Source organism: Thamnophis elegans, chromosome Z (genome assembly GCF_009769535.1).
Source record: "Thamnophis elegans isolate rThaEle1 chromosome Z, rThaEle1.pri, whole genome shotgun sequence".
Classification (NCBI taxonomy): Eukaryota; Metazoa; Chordata; class Lepidosauria; order Squamata; family Colubridae; genus Thamnophis; species Thamnophis elegans.
Genome location: NC_045558.1, coordinates 78,139,408 through 78,146,076, shown reverse-complemented (window position 1 = coordinate 78,146,076; position 6,669 = coordinate 78,139,408).

The window sequence follows — 6,669 nt, the reverse complement described above, 5'->3', positions numbered from 1 at the left end:
TGGACTAGTTTTTTCATCTTTATAAATCAACACCCTAATATCCTGTAAAAGACATTAATCTGGATATTTGTTGAATTTTGTTGTTAGAAATTAAAAGCTACATTTTGTGAACAAAAGTTCTGTGATGGCACATTAAGTCACAGTAGCAACTCCATTCTTGTAGTCTTAACAGAGTAACAGAATAGCAAAGTTGAAAGGGACTTTGGAGGTCTAATTCAACCCCTGTTGAAGCAGAAGGGCCTATACCCATGATGGCAAACTTATGGCACATCTTATGCTACAGGTGGCACGTGGAGCCATTTGTTAGGGTACACGAGGCGTTGCCCTGTCAGCTCCTTTTTCGGCTGTTTTTCACCGCACACTGTAACACCGCACACACCCACTGCGCCCCCCCTGCTTTTGGCATGCGATCCCAAAAAGATTAACCATCACTGGCCTATACCATTTCAGTCAAATGGCTGTCCAGTCTTTTCTTAAAAGCCTCCAATGATGGAGCACTCACAACTTCTGAAGGCGAGCCGTTCTGCTGGTTAATTGCTCTCACTACTCAGCTTCATATAAAAAAATAAGTAATCTGATACATTTTTAGAAAAAATAAAACCAGAAGTATAAAGAACTAAATTTTAGCGAGCACTTTTAAAAATTGAAAAAATAACAAAGATTTCTAATATATAATTTTGTGTACTTGGTAAAATATTGTTGTCTGAAGCAGCATATAATGTAATCATCCAAAATATCAAAACATAATCAGAGGCTTTTATGCTCTTCAGCAATCTATATCTGGCTGCAAGTCAAGCAGAAATTGGAGTGAGGGAAAGACAATATATTGTGCTTTTCTATCTTTCAACTATGCATCAAAGACTATAGATGTCAGTGTTCTGAGGGATTTTCTACCAAAGTGAAGTGATTCTCTTACATTTTATCTTTGCTTTCCATTTTTTAACCTATATTTTTTATAAATAAACCCCCTATTTTATTATATTTGTTCATAGAAAGGTTACATCTTTAGGCAGTCCACATATAAAGTGCAATCAGATCCTCAGCCCATTGAATGAAGGGGCCATATCTTTGTCTTCCTAATGCTGCAATTTAAGTCTTTTGATCATAGTAATGAACTCATTTACGTTGTCAAATTCCAAGTACTAACTATGTAGTTCAAAAGGATATTGTCATGTGAAAATTTTAACTTTTGTTGTACAGTCATATTTATATAATTCCCTACTTTTTCCCACTAGCACTCATAACATTACATCTACAAATAGATCCTTGTAGAAATCCATGTTTTAAAGAAGAATTATCCTTATATCTCCAACAAAACGCAGTTTTTTACAACCCTTTTCTATACAAACATAACAGAATCCAATAAATTTGGAATATTATAAATAATAGCTGAATTTGTTAAGAACTGAAGACAAAAGAACCTGAAAAGCACTTAAGGTTTTTGAACAAACTAATTCTTGTGATGCTCTCTGGAAGTTAGATACTGTATGTATTACAAGGAGAGTATGGAATGACTAAGCTTGAAATAATTTGTAGACAAAAGAACAGTATCAACTAATGTGATTCCTCATATTTCAATCTGATACCTTTTTTCAGGGAAATCCTGGTGGTGTATATAGTCTTAGATAATTTATAATACTAAGCCCTGAGTACTAATTACATGGGGACAAGTCTGGGAACTCCTATTAGCTAGTCTGGGAAGTTTAAAAAAATCCAACAAGTCATATTCAAGAAACAGGCAAGAAAACTGCAGAGACATCAGGAATCAAGCTTAACTTGAGGATATATTCACTATGCCTTAGCTATAGAATTTTGGAAATCCTCACAAACAGGTAGAGAGATGCAAACTGAATTTTCTCTTAAGGTTTGCATCTGGTTTAGACACAACAAGGTAGTAGTCTGTGTTTCTGATAGGTTTGATTATTCATAGGTCTTTTATTTTATTTATTGTGTGCGGGAAATAGATTGAATGCCAGAGCTTCATACTTTCTTCCAGTGCTATATATAGTATATTATTTCTACCCATAAGCACCTTATTTTGGTTGAAACAACAGTCTCCATTAGAAAGCATCATTGAAAAATGCTGTAATACTACAGGTAGTCTTCAACTTAAACCACAACTCAGCCCAAATTTCTGATGCTAAGTAAGACAATTGTTAAGTGAGTTGTGCCCCATTTTGTGACCTTTTTTTCCACAGTGAATCATTGCAGTTATTAAGGGAATCACGTGGTTATTAAGCAAATCTGGTTTTCTCTTTTGACTCTTTATGTCAAAAGCTGGCCAGGAAGATTACAGTGATCATATGATTCCAGGAGTGCAAATATAATGCAGTTTTCAAGTGCCCAGATTTTGATCATATGAACATAAGGAAACTTGTTTCATAAGTGTGAAAACTTTTGTTGGTGTCCTTGTAACTTTGGACATGAAACAAATGGTTGTAAGTTGAGGATAACTTGCATATCTCTTTGTCTCAGGGGTGTGTCTCCCTCAAGTAAGAATTATTAATAAAAACACTGAGGTAAGCCTTGATTACTTTGTTGGGGTCTTAAATTTTGATTTCACACAACCGACGTAGGGACATACATACATTACATACAATACAGTTGCTTAGGGCACCTATACAAATACCCTTCTGAAACCATCTAGAGTCAATTGAAAATCCCTGGCTCTGATTATAGCTGGAACTGTCCTCATTATTTCCTGCTCAACTATGCTATGCTAGTCAGGAATAGTATTAACCATAATCCTTTTAATTAACATAAGAAAACTTAAGTAAAAGGTAAAATCTGTACTCAAATAAAGGTGCCATGAATATTACATTTACAATTTTTTTTGTATCTGAAATTACAAAATTATGATCTTTCAGTAACTGAAGCAAATTAAACCATTTAAAGGCAGCTAAACCTTACACCCTTGGTGCATTTGCAGATAGATTGGAGAACTGAACAAATATAATTGTGGTAAATCAAAAGACTAGTCAAGGGCAGTAGTGGGAAAGGGAGAAAGAGAGAACAAGGAGATCAGATCAATCTGTAACTGACGGTGAACAATCAATTGAAATTGAAATTATCCACTACTCTCGGACCAGTCTGAATTTCACTTAAACACGCTTTCTATTTATATAGCTCTTATTTTGTTATTTTTCAAGATAGGGTGAAATTGTATTTCAAACTATCATTTAAAAAAAAATATGATACGATAGGTTTAAATACAATTAGCCAACATAACAAGGCAAACGTATTTTTGAACCACATATAAACTTGCATATGAATCCTCTGTTTCATACCCTCATGCATGATGGGAAACCAATATGCAAAAATATAACAGTGAGATAGTCCCAGCCCCGAAACTACTAAGAACAACTGTAATGGATAGCTGAATGCTGCCGTTCTGTAGGCTTTTTTTCCGGCTGATACACATATGTGTAAATTGGTATAAATAAATAATTGTACCATCTTTCTTGTTACGGCAGTTTAATGGATAATATTAGCTATTTTGCTGAAAAAATACTGCTCAAACTGTAGTTTCTTTGGCATATAATATAGAATTCACCCCATTTCATTCTCCCGTTGTTTACTGTGAGGACTCAACAGACCTCAGGTATCATGGAAGATAAACCATTCTTTTGTTCTTGGCTGATGGATAATGGATGTGAAATTGGTCTATAAGCAGTTTTTGAGCGGATGTTTATAGATTTCAATCAAGTCATCCGTTTGAATTTCAAGACATCAGATTAGGTGTCTTTTAAAGATTCAAATGGAATTTAGTGGATCTCCTGGTTTTACAGTCTCTTAACAGTATTAAAGCTTGCTTGTTTCCTTTCCAGTGGAAAGCAGGAGGCTGAATGATATGACTCTTGAATAAACATTACAAAAGGCAGATTTATAAACTGCAGTAGTGCCTGACAGTTGGGGAGTTAGGTTCTGAAAGAGAAACCCAGATTGTTCATCTTCTAAAATTTGGTCTGCTCTTGTGAGATTCTGCCTTTTCGCTAATCTGGACCTTATTCTTCTCTTTCCTGAATGTTTATTTCTATCTAGTCTAAACTCCGTATAGCATTTGACTTTGGTTGACTCAGGGCCCTCTTTTATTGTCTTTCATTTTACCACTTTCTCTTTAAAAAGTAACAACAAAACTTTGTCTATGTCCTTCCTGCTAGTTGTTGATCTTTGGGGTTGATCTTTGGGGTAAATTAATATCTTCATTGATTGTTATTCTAAGACAGTGTGCTTGCTTACTATATGTTGCATAATATTTCTTGCATGGTATAAAAGGTGACCAGATTTTCAGATTGGTAAAGAGGGACACCTCTTACCTGGGGGGTGGGGGTGGGCCTTGATTAAAAATTTTATACGGAGCAACAAAAATTTTCATACAACGCAAAAATAGTATTGTAATATTTTTTTTTATTTCAACATAACTACAATTTACAAATATAAATTGTAACTGTTGCCAAACATCAAAATTTTGATCACGTGACCATGAGGATGCTGCAATGGTCGCTAAGGGTGAAAATGGTCGCTAAGTCTGAAAAATGGTCATCAGTCACTTTTTTCAATGCCATTGTAACTTTGGTCACTATACCACCTTTCTTGCCACAGTTCTTAAGTGAATAACTGCAGCTGATAAGTTAGTAACATAAGTGAATCTGGTTTCCCCATTTGACTTTGTCAAAAGGTCACAAAAAGCAATTAAAATGACACTGAAACCATCATAAATACGAATCTGTTGCCAAACATCAAAATTTTGATCGCGTGACCATGAGAATGCTGCAACGATCGCTAAGTGTGAAAATGGTCGTTAAGTGTGAAAAATGGTCATCAGTCACTTTTTTCAATGCCATTGTAACTTTGGTCACTAAGCCCATTATACCATCTTTCTTGCCACAGTTCTTAAGTGAATAACTGCAGCTGATAAGTTAGTAACATAAGTGAATCTGGTTTCCCCATTTGACTTTGTGAAAAGGTGATTATATGACCCCAGGACACTGAAACCATCATAAATACGAATCTGTTGCCAAACATCAAAATTTTGACCGTGTGACCATGAGGATGCTGCAACGGTCTCTAAGTGTGAAAATGGTCGCTAAGTGTGAAAAATGGTCATCAGTCACTTTTTTCAATGCCATTGTAACTTTGGTCACTATACCACCTTTCTTGCTACAATTCTTAAGTGAATAACTGCAGCTGGTATTTTGAATTTTGGATAGAATCCACACAGAATAAATTGAATCAAACTATTCCACAGAGAATAAATTGAAGTAAAACTATTTTTGAAAATTCTATGCACAATATATTTCAAAGTATTGTGCATAGAATTTTTAAAAATGGTTTCACTTCAATTTATTTTGGATAGAATCTTTTTTTAAATAGTCTAAGACAATTTAAAAAAGAATCCACACAGTATAAAACTATTTTAAAAAATCCTATGCACAATAAATAAAATATTATTTTAAAATACATTAAAAAAAAATAAAAGAAAAAAATCCAGCTCACTTACCAGCAGGCTTGCACTCCAAGTCAATCCAGAATGATGTAGATGTTAATACAAAGAATTGAGCAAATTAAAATGGTGAAATTAGTCAGGGAAATATTTTTCAAAGAAACTTTGCCACCATTTTTCCCACATGAGCTGACCTCCAATCTCCGTGCCTCTCCCCTCTGGAAAATCCAGGAAGGAACACTCGCGACTTCTCTAGCCAAGTATTTCCTGGAGCTCTATGGTACTGGGTCATTTTTTCTTATAAAATGAGGTAAAAGGGCGGGGGGATCCATTTTGTTGCTTTAATGTTTTAATATCTTCAATGAAAGTACTGAGACAGAGAGGGGGATTAGACAGGGTGTCTTTTGTTTTGCCCCAGTTAGGATTTCTTAAGCAAATCCACTGGGCTTTCAACATGAAGCCAGAAAACCGGGACTTTTTTAAAAACGCCCCAGGACACAGGACAAATTGTTATAATCGTGACTGTCCCACTGAAATTGGGACATCTGGTCACCTTAATGGTATACTACAGATACTCTGATAATACACATACCTAAAGCTTTTTTATGAAAAAAAAAACAGCAAATAAATGGCACATAGCACATTATTTACAGAATAATCTTGTTAATCAATCCAACAGAGAAGTAGTCTGAGGATTTTAACTGGTGAAACTCGAAAAATTAGACTATTGTGCAAAAGTTCATTTATTTCAGTAATGCAACTTAAAAGGTGAAACTAATATATGAGATAAGACTCATTACATGCAAAGCAAGATAGTTCAAGCAATGATTTGTCATAATTGTGATGATTATGGCGTACAGCTCATGAAAACTCCAAATCCACCATCTCAGAAAATTAGAATATTGCATGCAATCAATAAAATAAGGATTGTACATAGAACAATATTGGACCTCTGAAAGGTATAAGCATGCATATGTACTCAGTACTTGGTTTGGGCCCCTTTTGCAGCAATTACTGCCTCAATGCGGCGTGGCATGGAAGCTATCAGCCTGTGGCACTGCTGAGGTGTTATAGAAGACCAGGATGCTTCAATAGCGGCCTTCAGCTCTTCTGCATTGTTCGGTCTCATGTTTCTCATCTTTCTCTTGGCAATGCCCCGTAGATTCTCTATGGGGTTCAGGTCAGGCAAGTTTGCTGGCCAATCAAGCACAGTAATCCCACAGTAA